Source organism: Passer domesticus, chromosome 3, assembly GCF_036417665.1.
Source record: "Passer domesticus isolate bPasDom1 chromosome 3, bPasDom1.hap1, whole genome shotgun sequence".
Classification (NCBI taxonomy): domain Eukaryota; kingdom Metazoa; phylum Chordata; class Aves; order Passeriformes; family Passeridae; genus Passer; species Passer domesticus.
The window spans coordinates 13,295,165-13,315,873 of NC_087476.1; the positions used below are offsets into that span (position 1 = coordinate 13,295,165).

General features: G+C 37.0%; 2 long non-coding RNA genes across 2 annotated transcripts in view; both read left to right on the top strand.

Moving 5' to 3' along the window:
• LOC135296020 (uncharacterized) overlaps positions 1–20,709 on the top strand; it is a 108,173-nt gene that overhangs the window by 1,241 nt on the left and 86,223 nt on the right. The window lies entirely within an intron of this gene.
• Positions 159–17,222, top strand: LOC135296022 (uncharacterized). Its single transcript, XR_010358070.1, has 3 exons — positions 159–277; positions 547–629; positions 15,606–17,222. It is a non-coding gene; the product is annotated as an uncharacterized LOC135296022 (long non-coding RNA).

Genomic DNA, 20,709 nt, shown 5'->3' on the forward strand with positions numbered 1-20,709 from the left:
GCTCATTGGCCGCGCCCGGCGGCGGCGGGGCCGAGCCGCGGCTCTGCCCGCCCGGGCCCCGCTCTGCCGCCGCCGGCACGCCGGGCCCGCACCCGGGCTGCCCCCCGCGCTGCCCCCGCCGGGCCTCGACCCCCGGGCTGCCCCCGCCGAGCCCCGACCCCCTGCCTGCTCCGGCCAGCCCCGAGGCTGCGGCAGGCGGGGCGTCCAGGGGAAAGGGGGTTGGAGATCGTTCCCACCGCGTGAAGCCACTGCCAAGCTACCACTGCATCGGACAGAAGTAAAAAAGAATGAAATAAAAAATAAATACAAAAAGAAAGGGGGGGGGGGGGGGAAGTAATTTCTGCCAAACTAACCCGCCTAGGAGGGGCGCACGTGGCCAAGAGTTGCTCTGTCCCTCGAGGCTGGAAGTGGGGGACCCTCACCTCACTTCAGCAACCTCAAATTGCACCTGTGCGGTCCTAGCTGATATCCTGGGTTTCCTTTAGATGAGGAGAGAGAGGCATTTGCAGAGGGCTGTAATCTTGCCTCTTGCACCTCCTATTTTAGAACGGCATGAAGTGCCTTAAGGAGGTCCCTGTCTCTTGCCGTCGCCTAGATGTGAAATTGGAATGTTGGATGTTTGGCAGTAGGTGAGATGACTCTGTCTTTCCACATCTGGACAAAGTAGCAGTTGTGGGTTGTTCTCAGACGTGGCTAGAAGACATGCTATGGCTTGTCTTAAGTAAAAAAATGAGACTGTCTGGCAGTAGCAGTCCACTTCATCCAAAAATGTAAATAATAAAATCTAAAAATCTGTCATCTGTAGTAGCCACTAACAATAGACAATTTTGCATCTAATTTTGCACATTATGGAAATGGAACTCAGAAATTATTTGTTCTTTGACTCCTCTATCCCCTGTGAGGCAGTATCAATGATGGGATGGTAACCTGGTCCTTCTATGTTCGTAATGTGAACTTCTGAGAAGTGAGAATTCAAATATTTAAGACACTTCATGAAAAAAAATCTAATGACATTCTTTGGTTCAGATGTGAATTATATTAAAGTACCATTTTTAGCTGGAAGTAAATCTACTTATTTCATTGCAGTGAAAATAGTTTTGTCATCTAGCCATAAGTATTTTTGCTTTCAGTGTTTATGGATAATATCTCTCTTTGCTGCTGTCCTTTTCCCAGTCAGCCTTCAGGTTTAGTTAACTGAGAACAACAATCACTTCAGTCTCATTACAGAGAAATATACATCCTTAAAAATAGTGAATTTCAGTTTTTCGAGGTCCAAGCTGTATACCTATGTTCATATTGATCAAATGTGGAATTTCTTAGATAAATGTGTTTACTTTGAATGATCTTTTCTTTTTCCATTCAAATATTGATATAGCTGTCTTTCTAGAATGACATCTTTTTGTTCTCATTATTTTTTAACATATGAAAAGGCATCACATCATAAATGGAGGAGAAAAAGAAAGATGTGTTAGTGAAATTCAAAGACTGACATCAGTTATTTTTTCACTGTGGCAGTTATACTAATCTATTGATGATTACAGTCTTCCCATGTCTCATAAACTCAGGGGTTACAGCCTGAGACTCACAGGAATTAAGCTGATTTGCAGCAGTTAAGGATGCAACATTTATGGTCTGTAGAATCAGAAAGATAATTTGAAAAAAAAATTAAAAATAAAGATTGTTTTCTAATACATGCTTTTTAAAGTTTCAGAGGATTGAACATAACAGATGGATGTTATTTATCTCTAGAATTGTGTAAATACTTTCCTAATGATTGTCAGAAATGATATGTTCTTTTACAGCATGACCTTCGCCAACTGCAACATTTTAAATTAAATTATGAGGACACTCTAATAGGTTTAGAGCTAAGGCTGTAAAACAGTGTTTAAATATTTTGATTTTTTTTAATAACTGTTAATGTGCTTCATTTTTAAAGCTTGTCCAAGTTGAAAGCCATTTTCTGTAGACCTTGATCGACAGTTTCTGTTTTCTAAACACTTTACATTTTTCCCGTTTAAAGTCTGCATCTTTTTAGGTTGCACTCGCACAGTTCACACTTCCCACGTTTGCCAATCATCAAGGCTATGTGGAGTAATTTTTAGCTAGCTCTAAACAAACAAAACATTATTTCATCCTTTCCATGCAAAACGGTGGAGAACAGACTGCTTCAGCAAACTGCAGGTGCAGAAGGATGGAGTCTGGGTATAGGAAAGGCTCTGCCCTTCAAAATAGGAGTATCTCCTGCCAAATTTTAACCATTTTATTGGCGATCCCCCGTGGTTTTGCAAGTCTGCTCAATGAGAGTATTCTGTCTCATGCTGAAGCACTTACAATCCCTTACAATTCACCTCTCTTCCCAACCTCTGTTCAACACACTTCCAGCAACCATTTCTTTGTTTCATTTCTGTTCTCTTCACTGTACACTGTCTCATCAGTGCTTTGTGCTCTACCACTACCCGTCAGGAGGAAATTTTCCCTCAGTTTCTCTTCAGTCCATTTTACAATAGTGTCAAGAAGTTGATTTAAAAAAAGAAAACACATACAAAAAACTCCTATCAACCAACAAACCCCAAACTTTTATGTAACTGTGATTAGAGGACACTGCTGGAGATGCCTCTTTTGTCTTGAGCTAATTTGATTAATGACTTTATTATCTGCTTCAGATGTTTAACTTCTGAGTGCTTGGCTGCTCTTAGATGGTGGCACTGGCAGTGCAGCACCACTCTCTTCACACTTCCATTGACCAGCTTCAGCCTCATTAACCGGGGTCATAATCTCTCCTTGCACCAGGATGTGGGAATTTACAATATTCATAGAAAGAAACCTGATAACATCATAATTTCTGGCTCTGTCCTGGTCTACTCTGAGAGAGTGAATTTATATTTTTCCATTGCTATTTTTTCTTTTTGTGCCTTTTTCCATACTTGGCATTTTGTAACTGTTGCATTTATATTTAATTTAATACAGTGAAAACCCTTGAAATATGTGGCAAAATAGATAATCTGTAGCTTATTTTTTAAATGTTCTTTTCATCTTGCCTTGAGCTGAGCTTTGGAGCCTTGGACCCCTGTTGCTAAAAGTAGAGCTGAAACCACCGTTGATTTTAATGAGTGGAGAACATTTGTGCAGAAAAATTTAGGAACACATGTTTCAAAAAACAACCAGAGATAAAAAAATTGATGATAAGGGTGGAAACTTTCCTATCTGTTATGAACTTTAGATTGTAGAAATCTGTCCCTTAAAATCCTGTTAACATCAGATCTCAGAGGCCCAGAAGCTCTTATCTATTTCAGGAACTCTACACTTGGTAGAAACTAAATACAATTTCTACATCTAACTAGTCTGGGAGAGTCCTGAGGTTTTGGATAGGCTGAGGGAGCTGGGCCAGTTCAGCCTTAGGATTACTGAGGGAGACATTATCAGTGTCTATCAGTATCTGAAGGGAGGATGTCAAGAGGATGAACCAGGGTCTGCTTGGTGGTGCCAGGCAATAGGACAAGAGGCAAGGGCAGAAACTGATGCACAAGAAGCTCCACCTGAACATGAGGAAGAAATTCTGTACTGTGCAGGTGGGCAGACCCTGGAACAGATTTCCCAGAGAGGCTGTGGAGTCTCTCTCACTGGAGATGTTCAAGAATTGTCTGGATACAATCCTGTGCTAAGTGCTCTGGGATGACCCTGCTTGAGCAGGGAGGTTGGACCAGGTGACATGCTGTGGTCCTTTCCAGATTTTGGCCCTTCAGCCTTGGACAGCTTTTGCCATTTTTATGCAGTGATGGTGAAATATAAAATGTGAAAACTCAAGAAGATAATTGTGATCACAGTTATTATTTTGCCTCTTTTCTGCTCTTCTGCTGGCTTCTGATGACTTCATGATTCTTGCGTTCATAGGGTCACTTATAAGTAAAATTGTCCAGGATGTGTTTTTTGGCCCTGAGGTGCAGTATAGCCACATAATTAATTGTCTGTTTGAATGTTCTAAACTCCCAAACCAAATAACTGAACCCAAACTACCTCTTAGGAATTATTCCTAATCCATTTTAATCCCTAAAATATATGGAAAAATAGTATCTGACTTGTGCCAAAGCTTTTCAAAAGGCCGTGCTAACAAATAATTTTATGAATAATACTAATTTTATGAATAATACTTCACTGATCCTTGGGCTGGGCCTGTGTAGTCAACTGCTTGGACTCTACCCAGCTCCTTTCTATTAAATAACACCTTTGAGGACTCCAGACTCAATTTCTGATCAAGTGATACAACCAAAAAGGTATTGCAGTAGGAAAGATTTTGAGGAGGAACAGAAAGAAATACCTTAATTTAAAAGTGTCCATCTTTGGAAAGCTGTTAGGTAGGCAGAATCCCAAATGGTGTAGTCACTTTTAAATTCTCAGAGAGCAGCAGATCATGGTGTTGGGCAGGGGCAGGGTTTGGGGAGACAGAGTTGCACCCAGGTGCAGCCTCCTAGTGCCCTGGCAGGAGGGGAAGAGCAGGAGTGCTGGACTGGGGCCAGTCGAGCCAAGCTGAGGGAGGTCATGGCAGTCATGCAAGGCCATCCCAACTCAGCAGCCTGGTCCAAGCATGGGCCAGAGCTCTGATGCAGCTCCCAAGCCAGGGCCTGAAGCCCCATCGTAGCTCCTTAAAACTCTTTCTCATTAACTTTGCTTTTCTTCTGAACATCTTATCCAAGGTTCATCTTGTCAGACCTGATCTTGAATAGAAAATAGCAAACCCCGAGGAAGTGATGGAAGAGTTTGTAGATCTTGCACTCAGATCCCTGACAGTAGCATCATATTCATTCTTTGGAGTATGAAAGAAAAATAGCTGACAGACTAGATTTTCATTTAGATGTCTGTGTCTGTACACTAAATGGAAACTGAACTGAATTCACAGGCTTTTTTTTCAGGGGGGAAGATGTTACATCTTAAATTACTACTATAAGCAAATAAACCTTCCCCTTTCATTAAAGCAGTATCCTTTAAGAACTATTGAAGAATTGGATGTTGATGACCATGAAGTTAGATCAATTAACAGTGAATTTTATTTCTTGATCCTTCTATTTCCTGGATAATGTCTTCCTCAAAGTTACTTTGAGTGTTTCAGAATATCACCATTTTCATATAGAGACAGAAGAAACTAAACAAAAAGCCAACAAAAACATCAAAACCCCTTAAGCAAACATGACCACAGTCAAATAAGGAGAATGCACTTAATTCATATTGGAATATTACACAAAGCTTTTTTGGTTTGGGTTTTTTTTTTTGTGTTTAGGAATGTATTCTTAAAGTTCATACTATTTCCATAAATCCATAAATTAATTTTTTTTTTTTGTCTGTGTTGTGAAATAATATAAAATATAGTCTAGCCTTGTGTTGAACCTAACCAAGTGATTGTAGCCACAGAAGCAGTAGCTATGTGTATAAATCTTGGTAAAGCAAGCTTGATCTTAAATTTGCTAGTTTAATCATATATACTGCCAGATAGGTTCAGTATAAGAAAATTTTTATTCTCTTATTTTTATTGCATTTTTATTTAGCCCATTTGGGCTTGGGGATTATTGGCTTGTTGGCTGGGTGGTTTTGGTTTTTTTTTTTTTTTTTTACAGTAAAGACACAGTTTCATATTATGTTTAATAATGAGTAAGAGGATTCCAATTGGTTGCAAACTTTCACCCCAACTACCTACTTCCTCAACCTCTTTCATAGCTTATTCTGTGATCATGTAGTTACAGGGTGAGCTTGAATCCACAGCACTGCTATAATAAGATGTTGAATATCTGCCAGAAGAAAACATCTTTTTTAAAGGTGTTGGCACTCCAGAGCTAATGCTCTGAAACTGAAACAGTCATGAATATTGTTCCCTTCTGAATATAGGATTTTGACATGGCTTTAATAAAGGTGGTTACATTGTTCGTTCTGTAAAAGGAGAATAATAATGGCAGTCTACTAGGAAAATTTCCACAGTCTCCTCTAGTTCTTGCTACAAATAAATCTAAAATAAAAATGACATTATAATGTTTGTAAAAGGAAAAAATATCTCTGGAAAGAAGTGAAACTTCCAAAAATAAGCTGCTAGGAAAAAAAAATAATTTCAAAAGGGCTTGTAATTGTATTCTAATGCAATCTTGTTAGGTGGGCTACTATCACGTGGCAGATCAATATTTTGATGTCCTTCTTCAATTTACATTTTGCAGTTGCAGACAGGGTTTCCTAAATCAGTTTTAAAGATTGGAAACCTTTCCAGAAATATCAGACCATAAGGAATAAAGTAGTGCTTCTTCACAAAATTACATTTTAAGTGTATGAATCTCCACTGATATGTTAACTTTGTCCCTAAATGGCTTAATAAGAATGAGATAATAAATATATTTCCAAGTGCACACTGGTTACTTAATTATGATTATCTTATTATTTGCTCTTTCCCAAACTAAGAAAAAGGCAAAATGTTTTCATAAGTATGATGTGACATTTTCTTGCATTTCCCCTTTAAAACTAAGGAGACGGTCCACTATACTTTCTTTTTTTATTTTATTTTTAATTGTAAAGCTGTACATAACCTAATATCTGTCTGCTTCTATTATAACAGGGTTATTTGCTTGATTTTTTCCATTTTCATATGTGCTTTGGGATCCTTTATTAAGTCATTGTTCTGTAACTGCATTCTATTATAATTTCAGTCATTTTAAATAATATGTATGATATTTCTACTGCCCTGAAGGACTCCCATGAAAATTAAATGTTGAAATAAAATGAGCATCCAATGCTTCTTTCTATTAGGCTAGTTAATATTTTATAAAATGTATTTTATCTGTGAGTCTTTCAATACCTGAAGTTGAAAATTACTTTCTAAATATTATAAGCACTAACAAATACCCCTTGACTGAATAGCAAAGCAGAAATTCAATCTGTGTGACACTTGCTATTCATAAACATTTTGAGCTTCACTCTCATGATTTATGCTGCTAGCTGAACCCTTTTGACTGAGTTACAGAACTAGATTCATTAAGGGAATCATACCTTGCTATATATGAAAACCTTTTGAAGGGAGCTTCTATTTTTCTTTTTCAAATACAGAGCCCAGTCCTGGAGACCTAAATCATTCAAGTTGCATATCAATTTTAGGGCCAGACCAGCATCATTCTGCCTACAATAAGAGAAGGCTGTCAGAGATACATGCACACAGTTTTCTTTGAATCCAGTGAAATTTCTGTTTCCATTCAAAGAAAGAATACAGCTGTAGATGCTTAGGAATGACAAATGCATACAATTAGAATTCATTCAATTGACTAAGGTATATAGGTACTGAATAAAGTCATTGAGATTGCATTGTGATTCCATTAAAAATAAGTTTCTTCTCAACAAAAATTGAGTAGCCCTGATTTGTAATTTCAATATTCTTTCCAGCAGTAATTTCCAAGCTACCTTTTCCCAGTTTCCAAACAATCTTGGGTCCATTGGGTCATGTCTATTCATGTATATAATTCTTCCACCTAAAAGTCTGTCTCAGCTAATTGGCTCACAGGTTAACCCTGTTGTCTTCATACTCTTTTTTTGCTGATTGTGTGCATACAAAATTACAGTTTACAGAAGGATTTTTTAGAGTTGTAGCATACTAAACTGTAACCAACTACTTTATGTATAATGCATAAATGAGTGTAGACTACAGCTCATTTTACTTAGCTGTGTTGTTCCTTCAATAATAATGGAAGAAAAAAGCCATGAAAAATTTATGTTTATCCCTAAGTTTAGAAGATGTAGCATGATTTGAACATGATCTGGACAAGTTGCATAAGGAATAACAGTAGTACCTTAACTTCTTCCTTCCCCCTTTAAAAAAAGCAGAAATAAATTTGATTTTAGTAGAGAAAAAAATCTGACTGAAAGAAAAGAAAAAATATATGACTGGAGACAAGACTGGTTTTGTAGCAGTTTGTTTTACACTTAGCTGTGGTAAAAAGTCTTTTAGTGACCCTGGTCACATCACTGAGACTTAGGCTGATGCCATCAACTATAATTCAAAGAACTAGAAGCACTTTTCTGTTTGAAACATGGGCATATTACTCATCTTAGGTGTCAGAATTCTGGGTTTAGTTCCTTATGTAGCCACGGTGGTTTAAAACTCTGTCATTCAGTTTCGGTGCGTACATATTAGTTAAGACACACTACAGACTGTCTAGCTGTTCTCCAGTTACCATGTTGTATCTGCCCTTGTTGAGAAAATTATTCAAAGAAACATGAACAAAACTTCTAACTTAGAGATTAGAGTACTCACATGAGGGCAAAGGAACCTGGATTCCTATTTCTGTTCCCGTAGTTCAAAGACTATTTAATGGAAGTAGCCTTAAGATGAAAATGTTCATCCAAAAGTAGGTGCTTCGATCTTTCCTACAAAACAGAAAAAGTAACTGTAGCCTACTTTCCTGGTGTCATGGTTTCAGATTTTACTGCTGATTGTGGATTGGATGGTCAAATGCATCACAATTTGCAGCAGACATGTTTTAAAACCTCATGATGTCATGTTGTGCTCTGGCCTGGGGTGGATGGTTGGTTGCGGAACAGCACAGAGGAGGATCCCCAGGGATTTAGCAGGAGTTCACAGCAGGCCCCTGTTGATAGGTGCCGTGCTGCTTACATTAAGGAAACTTCAGGCCTGTCTCTAATGAGAAGCACTAACCTCTTGTAAACTCAAATCTACAGTCTCTCCTGGGTTTAAGTGCCTCTGAGTTTAGGTGGTAGCTGTTGCTTTGCTTTTCAGATTACACTTTCTGCCTAAACATCTCCATTTTCTCCAAATCCTTATTTAGATGCTTAAATCCGTTATTGGCTCGATCCCTTAATCTCTGTTCTGCTTACCTTTTCCTATGTAAATGGGAATGTTCATGCCTCACAGAAGGTATTCTGTGTTGCCTGATAGCAATTATACAGGACAAGGGCTGTCTCCAGGGGAGACATCTCACCAGGGGAGGTATAAGTGAAATCCAACAAACATGGGATATTGGGGGTACTGTCAAATGCAAGCAAACTTCAGTAATATAACTGTATACTCATTTCATTTCACTTTCCTGATCCTTAGACCATCATTGATGTTTTATATACAGTGCTATAAGAATTATATTATGTTGGATGTCATCATATTTGGGGGGGTAATGATCCACAGTAGAAATGAAATTCTGTTTGAGAAAGCATGGCCCATGCAGCCTCTGTGCTGTGCTTGCAGAGTATGAGAGGATTGCTAATGATAAAAAGCCTTTGAAGACTTTGGTCCCTGGGATAAGCTTGTAGAAATTGTTGTTCTGTGGCCATTTCACAGGGAGATAATCACCTGAGGCTGAGATGGTAACCCATGTCCAGAATATGGTGAAATTCACAATTATACAGCCCTGATATGGCCAGTGAGTCTTTTAGCTCAGTTAAAAAACAAAAAAAGACAAGACAACTTATAAGTTCTGAAGTTTTCCAGACTTTATCAGACAGTAAACCTCTCTCCCACCCCAAGAAAAATTGACCTATGAAAGTGTAATTCCCTATTAAGTCATTGTTTTTGACCTGAAGAATGGGATTTTTTAAAATATGCATTTTTTATTGGAAAAGTAAAATTTTCTTTTGAAAGATGAGGGGTTTTTTCCTAATTAATTATAATGACTAAATGCTAATGTCAAAACAAAATATTTAGAGTCTGCAAAATGCTGAATATTTTTGAACTGAAAAGTTTTGCTGAATTTGACTTGAAAAATGTTTTGTATGACTGAGTAATATATTTCTTTGTACACAGGTTATTTGCTGAAAGAAAAAAAAAAAAAAAGTAGCTGTTTTAAATAAAACATCCTGACAGCAGCATGTGAGCTGGGTTTACCACTGGAGTCATACACAGTATTGGACACATGAAGACTTTTCCAGGCCATAGGCAGAGAATTCCTTGCAACCCCATAGATAACAGTACAGGGAAACTGGGTTTTGATAACCTACCCACACCAAATATGATTAAGCCTTATTATGTGTCTAGTTGAGGATTAGAGATAAATGAAGCTAATAAAGAGGAAAAAGTCTGAAAAGATCCAATTGTAATCAGTTGAACAGAAAATGGTGTAAATCACATATGTTCATCTCAGCTTTAACTGGGGCCATGATTCTTAGTGCATAATTTATTTGGCACATTACTTCTTTCTTGTCTTTTCCCCCCACTTCTGTTCACAAATAGCTTATGAGAAAATATCTATTTTATCAAATATATAATTGAGCAAAATTGTTTTGTTGAATAATTTTCATTAGCAGAAATTGTATCTTTTTTAATATTCACTTTCTGTATTATTACTTGTGCTCATTAGCAAAGGCTTGAAAAAGTACTTATGGTATGAAAATGTTTCTGGCACATAATTCAAATTCCGAGGTCCTCTTTGTAAATGAAATAGTGGGAATTTTCATGGTATCAGGATAACATCCCATCAGTAATCACATTCAAAGGAGAGATAAGCCACTATGTTTTTTAAACAAAATTTTTTAACCCTTCATAAAAAAAAGATAGAGATCAATGCAATCCAATGCTCAATGTATTTTATTGATAAGACTAATAAATTAATTGATTTCCATATATTCCACTTTATTATCTAATCTGCACCATTCCTGAGCAATATGTCTGTGAGTATTGGTCAATCATGAACAGTCTTTCAAAGGTCTTTAGAATTCCAGGGTCTGTAATCTCCCAGAAAATCTATTTCAGCACTTCACTATTCTTACCATTTCATTATTGCTTTCTAATATTTTAACCCTAATTTTGAACATTGTTGCAGTCTAAACACATTATTTCTTGTTCTATCTCTTAGGTCGTGGAAAATAATTTATTCCTTCTCTCCTACTTGCAACCTTTTATATATTTGAAAAATTTCTGCTTTTCAGTTTTTGGTGTTTTTTTTTTTTTTCCCTAGGTTAAAGAATCATAATTCATTCATGTTTTTCTTTCTCTCCAGTTATGTTTTCTAGAATCCCAGTTGGTCATCCTATTCCACTGTGCTCTCTTCAATTTTAAATCTTTCACAAACTGTGGTGTTCAAAATTGGAAAAAGAAACCCAGCTGAGGCTTGAACAGAGCAGAGTAGAACAGAAGAATTGTTTATAGGCTGTCTGACTATTTCTAACTTTTATTATGGTCTGTGCCTTTTTGCATCAGAGTGGCACTGTTAATTCACATTTAGACTGTCACCCACCTAATCCCTTTACTGTGAAACTTGCATTATCAGGTAGTTCCCCATGTTTCTGTTTCTGACCTTAAAATTTTGAAAACTATGAATCTTGTGAATTGCTACGACTTTTTCTCCTGGTGATTATATTCAGAAATTCTTTCATCTTAGAACTCTGTATCAGTAAGTCTCTTCTTGACAGAAACGTCCTTCTATAAAAACGGAAAGACCCTGAAGAGATGTTAAACTTTGCAGAGGGAGATGAAATAAGATTTAAGTAATAGATGGTCCACAAAAGAAAAATTTACTTGCCATAGCTGATGTCAAGTATTTAGAAGTCATTGAATATTTCTCCAGGTAAAATCCATTTGTGGAAATGGAGTGAAATATGAGTTCTGAACATAATAAGAGTGGACTATGGACATTATTAGTAATGTTTGTTCAGCTGTGGTTTTTTTCCCTAGACAATTCAGATTTGCTGAATTACACTATTTGGGGGGACTAATATTTAGCAGAAGGTTTGATTGGTGGGTTTTTTTTTGTTGTTGTTGTTTTTTTGTTTGTTTGGTTTTTTTTTGTTTTAGACTCCCAGAAGTGGTAGCTGGAAGGGATATGTGGTGGTCTATATAATGCACCTCCTGTTCAAAGTGAGGCTAATGCCTGGATTGGTGTCAGATGTGGCTTTTTCTGACCTTATGTTAGAAAGGATGATGATTTCACTTTATAGACTGCTTCAATGGTGTGCTATCTGTAAAGAGAAAAAGTTTTCATAATGTCCAATTTGAATTTCTCATGCTGCCACTTGCTATAGCTGCTTCTTATTAAATTGTCTATAATTCAAAATATTTGGTCAGATCATGTTTTCAATGGCACTTCTTCAGGAGGTAGGCTGCATTTGGGCTGTCCCTTAGCCTCCTCTTTTCTAGACTAACACGTGTTTCTTCATTTATTGTAGGCCATATGCTCTAGGCTCCTGAACAGCTTTTTTGCTTTCAGATGGACTCTTTCCAGTTTTTTGACACTCCTTTTGAGCTGTGGAGCCAGAAACTGGACGCGCCACTCCAGGTGCCACCATGTCAATGATGTGTAGAGTGACACGTTAAGTACTGGCCTCACTTCTACTAGTGTAGCCCAATATGCCCTTTGTCTTACTCATGTTGGTGGTGCACTTCTGCTCATATTCAGCTTGATAATTACTGCAGCCCCCTGGTCCTTTTGGTCAGGTGCCACTCAGCCAGCTCTGCTTGATGAGGTCATTCCATCCCATGTACAGAATTTAAGCCTTCTCCCTCCTGAGCCTCACAAGCCTTCTGTTGACTCAGTCTTCACTTTTCTCAAGATCCCTAGAGCTGAATCTGTATCACATGGTGTGTCAAATAGTTTTTCAGCAAATTTTCTGAAGGAACATTCTACTTTGTCATTCAGGATGAAATACTGGACTGTTTTCCAGCCCTAGAGTATTTGTTTCATTACCAACTGTTATACCTCAAGCCATTGAATATTGCCTTGGGACACAGTGCTGCAGCCACCTTTCAGCCTAGTTAAAAGCCTGTTTATTCCACCACAGTTTCTCAGCCACAAGAATGTGGGGAAGGCATTGCCAAAGGCCTTAGTGGAGTAAAAGTTATAGGAACTGTTACCATTTACTTTCCCAGTCCATCATTTTGTCATAGAAGGCAATCATGTGGGCCAGGTAGGATTTGCCTTTGTAAATCTGTGCTGGTCTTGGTTGCCTCTTGTCTTTTGCACACTCATAAAAGGAGGATATACATCCTCCATCCAACCAGGGATTGCACTTGGTGTGTCCAGCTGATGGTTCCCACGATTGTCCTTCTTACCATTTTTAAAGGCATGATCTGTTATTGCTGTGGTTTTTTCTTTATAATTACAATGGCCAATCTTCCACAGCCTTAGGGCAATTTTCAGGCTCTGTAGATTGAATAATCTAGTTTTTCTAAGTAATCCCTCTGCTTGGGAGCAGAGGGTTCAGAGCAGACTTTTCTGGTAAGGCTGAGAAAAACCCAAAGTATTTCAGTTTTGCTTGTCGTTCATTGCCAGGTTGTTATCCCTGTCCATCACCATTCACTCATTTGCTTGCTGAATTAATTTTTCTCCATTATTTTTATGCAAATTGATACCCTGGGTTCATCAAGCAGATTGAATGCTGCACTACTTCTTACATTAGTAATCATGTAGCTTCTCCTTACCCATAGTGGTCATTATCCCAAATAAATGACTCTGCTGTTCTGTTGTTCTATGGGAGAGAACTATTGTCAGTAAGCTTTATGATACTCACTACTTCAGAAATAAAGATATGAGTTAGTATTTCATATTGATTGATTATGTTTAACGTATACTTTTTACAGTGATGTCTTTGAGTTCCTTTTTGCCAGTAGAATATTCATTGACCACAGAGAAGATTCTGATTTTTTGTCTTTGGTGCTGGTTAACATCACTTTAGTCCAGTCTTTCCCTCTAAACCATGAGCAAACTGCAGCAAATGTTGTTCAGAGCTGTGATGTGCAGGAACCACAAGGGATAAGGTCTGCTCATTCATTAATTTGGGATGACTCCTACGTGGTTCAGTGATGTCCAATGCCCTCAGTCTCTCTGAGGCCCAAAACGTGTAGTTCTATGCACAGCACTGAGAACAGTGTTCAGTCAAATTCTAGCACCCTTTTGTCCAGGGTGTGCAGAAATAGGGTTATAGTTTCCTATTCATGTTTAGAACTGGTCAAATTTCTTTTTATTTTTTAAAAGATGGTAAAAAAATCACTCTGAGTGCAATTGTGATATCTGGACTTCAAAGCATAGTTTGTCTTTATAAAATCAGGTAGCTAACACTTTTTAATGTTAATTTTCCCCTAATTCAATTCTCCCAAATGGTTGAGTTGTTTGATTGAATATTGCCCACCAAAGAAACAGCCTCAGGCAGGCATCTGTCATAGAAAATTTGATCCCAATTCATTAATATTTTGCAAAATTATCAGCTATGAAAACAGGGATTTGTAATTTGAAGTGTCAGGGAGCCTCAATAATACATTATGTTGCTACCTTCCTGCACAGGTAAGTTACTGGTATGTGATGGGGTATTTATTAAAGCTCTTGAACTGTTTTTATTTTTGGTTTGGTTTTTTTTTTTGTTTTTTTTTTTTTTGTTTTTTTTAATAAGTGAATGTAATAATTTGGCTCAAAGATGCTCTGAATCTGCGCTGTTCTTTGTTACACACCTGGGAACAAATGATTTGTAATAAAAGTGAAATGGCAGTCTGAATTCAGAATGCCCATGCTTTTGTGTTTTAATGTCTCAGCTTTCATGCTATTTTTATGTTGTTTCTTTCATCTTTAATTTTACCAGGAGATTCATATTAGATGCATTATTAATCCCTGCAACACTGCCTTCCCTTCTTCTGCACAGTGTGAGAGGTTTCTGGCTCCAACAGAAATAATAATGTGTGAGATTATTTTCTACATTTAATATGTGAACAAAAAAATAAATAATGTGGATTTTCTAAAATCTCCATGCACTGTAATTTTCTTCCAAAGATTTCACTGATGCATTAGGACTGAGAGGCATAAGCAATCACCGAAAGCTTTTAAGCAATGACTTTGGTTGTGTACTTTATAATCTGAGAATTCTCAGCATGCAGCACGTTATAACACTTACTGCACTGGAAAATAAACAGGAAAGTGAAGTATGGTAACTGGACTTTCTGTAAGAGTTTGACATAGATTAAATGAAACAGAATTCCAATATGTTGACCAACTGCAATATAAGCAATTAAATCTCTCACTGATGATGGTTAATGGGACCAATTATAGAATGTGTTTTAAAACATGACTGGTACAGTTATGATGCCTGCAACAGAAAGGAGAGGCAGGGGAAGGAGAGTAAGGGATTGTGAATGCCTAATGGAAAGACTGATAATTTTGAAACTGGGGATTTTTTTAGCTATTGGGTTAAAGGAAAGCTGATTGCAAATACTCTTCCAATTTGTTATTAAAATGTGCATCATATTCTTCTGATTGTTTTATTTATTCTGTAAAGGATATCACAGCTGCACAAACTGGTCAAAGAAAAAGAAGCAGCATCCATGGTGAAAGCCTGGCCATAGTATATTTATGTAACTACAACAAAATTGAACTCATAGGCCTTCTACAGTGTTGACAAGGTTAGCAAAACCAACTGATGGTCATCTGACTTCCATTCCAGCCAGGGTGCAAGAGTAATCCACTCAAATAGAAAATTACTGAAAGAGTATTTTGGGCCCAACCCAAAAGGTAATATGCTGGCAAAGAACAATATGTTTTAGTGTGAGGTAATGTAGCACCTTTTTACCAGACTGCTTTTCTTCTATTAGAAAAAACAATAATTTCATGAATTAATATTTTCTGAAATTTAAGCAATTTGAAATCTCTCATTTACAACAGTGCTGAAGGTCTTCTCCCACCACCTTTCGCAGACAGAGATGTGGTACTGCTCCTGTGATGCTGCTCCCAGATGCAGATACAAAGGCATCTTGGCTGCTCCTCTGTGAGTCACCTGAAGGTACTAGGAGGTACAGTGGAGGCCCGGTGAACATCCCCCTTCCACACAACCCAGTTTGGATCTGGAAACAGAATTGACACATCCTCAAAGCACTCTGGTTACACCAGAAATAACAGCCCCTCTACAGTTCTGGATCCATTTTTCTGGTTCTCAGCTTTCAGTTCAGGTCTCTCTGCTCTTGGTGTTCATGGATAGAAATGAGAAGGGCCCGTGTTGCAGTGTAGTCCTGCTCTTCTCAGAGTAGTGCATGCCCTAAGGTCTGCCAAAGAAAACCACTCACTGGTGCTTCAGAGCACAGCACAGAACTCTAAAGTGTAGTCCATGTTCCAAAAATATAAAGAAAACCAACTTAAGTTGTACTCTTAGTGAACATGTATTTTCATCTAAAGCCAGAAAAATTTCTGTGTTTTCTTTAACAATGCTAAGGTATACAGAAATTAAAGTGTCCGATATATGTAATTTGTTGTATACATGTAATATATTGCCAGAGATATTTGACTGTTTTATTTCTAGAAAAAGTGCCAACATGATTTGAAAATGGTAATTCTTCCACAGTTTGGTTAGAAACAGGATAATAGAGGCTTAAACTGGGAAGAGAGGATGAATGTTAATTGTTTTCAAATAACATCGTTTAAGCAACACAGTTAGTTTCAAATAACACAGAGGTAATCATTGAAGTGTAAACTAAATTTTTTTTTCAATTACGAGTTATTAGAACTCTAGCTTAAAAAAATATCAGAAGAATTATGCCAATTTATAATAAGGCAGTTGTACTGAGACTGGCTAAGATGGAGTTAATTTTCTTCATAGATGCTTATATGGCACTCTGTTTTAGATTTGTTACAAAAACAGAACTCACAATGCATTAATTTTCCAGCAATGTTTTCACAGCATCAGGGCTTTCTCTGGTTTTCAGTGTGCCCCACTCCAGAGAGTAGACTAGGGGATGCACAACAGGATAGAAGGAGAGATAACCTCAACAATCTAAAGAGATATTCTTTGTTGTATAACATCCTGCTCAGCAGTAAAAGGGAAAAGAGGGTTTTTTAGGGAGGTTAGCAATCTTTTGATTGGGAAATGGCTGAGTATTATTCAACCTGTGGGAGGTGGTGAGCGATTGCCTTTGCAACAGTTGGGTTTTTTTGAGGTTTTTTTTGAGGTTTTTTTTCCACAGTTATTAACCTTATTTTTAATTTTTTAAAATTATTTTATATTACCCGATTTCTGTTGCTTTTATTCTTTATTTTCCTTATTCCTCATCCAACTGAGAGCTGGGGAAATGGCCAATCAGCTGTGTGATGCTTAGCAAACCACCAGGGTTAACCCAGAACAGGAAGTACAGAAAGCCTGTGGCAGACCTTCCTTGTTATTAACTCGTTTTGTGTATCTGTACTAAATGATTATAAAATGTTCATGTTCTGCTTTATTTATCCATTGCAAGACAATGGAGATCTGTGCTATTTGTTTCAATAAATCTGCTTCTGATTCAAGCTGTTCTACCTGAGATAAGATTATTGTCTATTAAGGCTTCAGTTAGGTTTACTCTCTTTGTACTTTGTGAAAAATATTTCACAACTGAAAACAAATGTAATTGGGTATAATTCATGATTCATGGAGCAACACCTGCTGTTTCAAGTTGGGACTGAAAAACACTAGGAGATGTGTTAGCACAATGTGAGACAAATGCTGAAAAGGTGTAAGTGGCTGTAGCACTATTGTTTTCCATGTGGTACATGCATTTCAGCCTTGTTTATGTGTATTTAGACTGGGATTTTAGCAGAGTTACTATAAAATTTTTAATAAGAAATATAAATGTGAGGCAGCTGGAGTGCATTCTGCTCTTCTTGATTTTGTTGTTGTGGCTGATATTTCTCATACAATAAACAAGCTCTGTTAGAAATATCCTCTTCTTAAAATTTTAATAGTATTTAATCCATAAATACTTCTCTAAATACCTGTTTTACTAGTCATAATGAAATACATTCGCTGTAAGAGTCATAAAACAGATGAGGCAGTGAAAATGCTTAGTGAACGTTAGAACTAATAATCATAATGACGCTAGAGCAGTTGGAGCACAGCACACAAAGACACAGCAAGATGCTGCCGTAAGCTCCATGCACTCTACACAGAAGCAGTGGTAATATAAGACTGCATAACTGGAATTACAGGCTGCACTGGAATTGGTGTCTACCTCTGGGATTGGTTTGTGCTAGCAGAGCCAAAAATGACATAAATGTTCACTTGATATTCAGAATACTTCCTTTTTTTCTGCGTTTTCTTTCCTGACCCTTTATAGTGCTTAGACTGAAGATTTTTGGTTTATCATCACTTTCCTCTTTGGTCTTTAGCTTCAGTTTGAGAAAGAAAGAAGGTTCATCTTTTCTATCACATTTGGAGGTGCAATACTCAGTAGACCAGCAGTGTTATGATATATCAGGTCTTAGTACATCACCCAGAGCTGCAGATTTGTGATGCTGACTCACCTGGCTGTGAGGTGTTTGGTTCTTGTACAGAGAAGCACAGGAAATAAAAATACACTTTAGTTCCTGAGTTTGTGGGAACGGAAAATTCAAAAAAGTCTAAATGGAATAAACTCTTGCCATGAAAGAAACAAAAATGTCATTCAAAGCTGTATACATTTAATTCATAGTTGGTCATTTTGGATTACTGTGTGTATATTGCATGCATGAGTGTGTATTTATATGCACATGTTCTAGGAGCCCAGTGGAATTGCCACCAATTTGGGACACATTTTAACCTGGAATAGCTCCAGAAGAAGAAATTACTAGCTAAGCCTTGCTGGAATTTTTGGATAAGAGCAACATTAAGAAAATTAGCAGCAAGACCAGTTATGCTGCAAGAGGGAAGATGATGAAAAAAAAATAAATAGACTAAATCAGAAACGAAATAACTTCATTAAAACATAGAACTACAAAGGAAGTCTTCACTGTGAATTAGATACATCCCCAGTCCCAGGCAGATATCTTCCAAAATCATCATACCTAGCCTAGGTACCATACCTAGGTCCCCAAATATCTGTATTTATGTTAAGCTCAGACATCTGTGTATCCACTGTGTAGTCTTTCTATAGAATGTAGAAATTAATTCTAGATTTTGTCATACATAATTAAGTAATGGTGACCTCTACTTCAGAAGATTATCAATGCTGATATTGTCATAAATAACTAATAACCTGACAAATAATACAGTATAAACTTAATTAGTGCACAGCACTATATGCCTCAGGAAGAGTGTTTCAAAGACCCTGTTTTCCTAACCCTGACTGATGATTGCTTTTGAGCTTAATAACTGCTCAAAGCTGGTATCAAAAATTGTGTCTTTGCTAATGTCTTGAATTTATTGAATTATGGTGCAGTATTGTAACTACTCTAAAGGAATTATTGGCAGTGAGTTTGCTGCTTTCTGAGTGGGTTTTTTGGGGGTTTCTTTCATCTCAATGACATTTTTCATCCATGCCACATGACAAAATTATTTTGAGAAATGAACTAATCACTTAAAGTGCTTCATATAAAAGCTGTTCAAACAAATTGAGGGATTCTGGCAATGGAGACAATATACATGCTCAGAAGGGACCTGTAAATAAAGAGAAAGTAAAGGTGAAGCATGCAGGGAAATTCAAATCTAAGTAATAACACAAAATAAAGCAAAGGATCAAAACACACTCAGACAAGTAAAACCTAACTAGAGAATACCTTGGTTTCCAGATTGCAGTGGTGATATTTTGTATTCTTGTCTTCCAGTCTCAGAAGTGACTATATTTAATGCAAGTTTCTGTTCTAATAATTTAAAATATGTAAAACTACAAGGTTTCATTTTGAGTTAAATTGATCTGTCAAATTTTTTTCCTGCCTAGGGCCCTCTTCTGCACCTATTGCAATCACAAATAAAATTTCTAAATGGAAAATCTTGGTATGGGATTGGGACTTGGAAAAAGAGTACTAAATAAGGTGGCTTGAATACAATTCAAGAGTTAGTATTTTTAGCAAGTCGTCTATAATGGGAAAAGGGAGAAAAGCTTCAGTGTAAGAAAAGGAACAAAATTAAACAGAACAAAGCCAATTTATCTTGTGTTTGTTGCTTTGAGAGTTTTTCCCCTTCCTTCTTAAAAACACTCCAAAGAGTGGACCTTACATTCCTTACTGTAAGTCCAAAAGTGCATTTGGTTTTGTGGAGTAAAAAGTACTGAACTTCTCATGGCATGATTAGATCTGCAATATATAACTACTATTTGTATAATAATCTGCAATTATTATTTGAATAATATATAAGTAGTATTTGAATAATATGGATATTGGCTATTTTTATAAACAATTAAAAAGTGTTTTCTGGTAGATCAAGAGAAATTTCATTTAAAATATTTTGCTCATCGTAGCAGAAGGAGATTTGTAAGGTGATTTTACCCCCTAGGCCACCCATCCCCAATATAGAGCTTGAAAAAGAGTTTCTGTCCTAGAGAAAGTATAATACATTATTTTGGCCATTAAGTGAAGAGGATAATTTTTTTTCTTTTCCTCAGACTTGTGATAAAAGAGGCTGAAGATTCTGAGAAGTCCATGGGGAAAGGAATATTCTTTCTCAACTTGTAATCCAGTCTACATTCTATAAGGCTCCTGGGCCACTTATATTAATTTACTTACAGTAAATTTTACTTCTTCTCAGTCTTTGATACCTCATGTGTAAGCAGAACATATGTATGCAAAAGTTGACAGTAGTGGTGTGTTAGGTCTTTTATGCAGGCAGAATGTTCATGGTAATTAATGATAATTCACCACTCAAATGTGAACAAAGAAAATGTTAATATGTCTGTCAAAAGTTCAGCTCAAGACATAAAAGAAAAAAACAACGAATTAATTTGCAAGAACTTTTAAATGATACTACAAAATTTTTAGTTTCAGTGCCAGACAGTATATGTCAGCTTTCCTTTTTAAACCTTTCTGTCATGGTTTTTACTTGGTTGTGAAGATT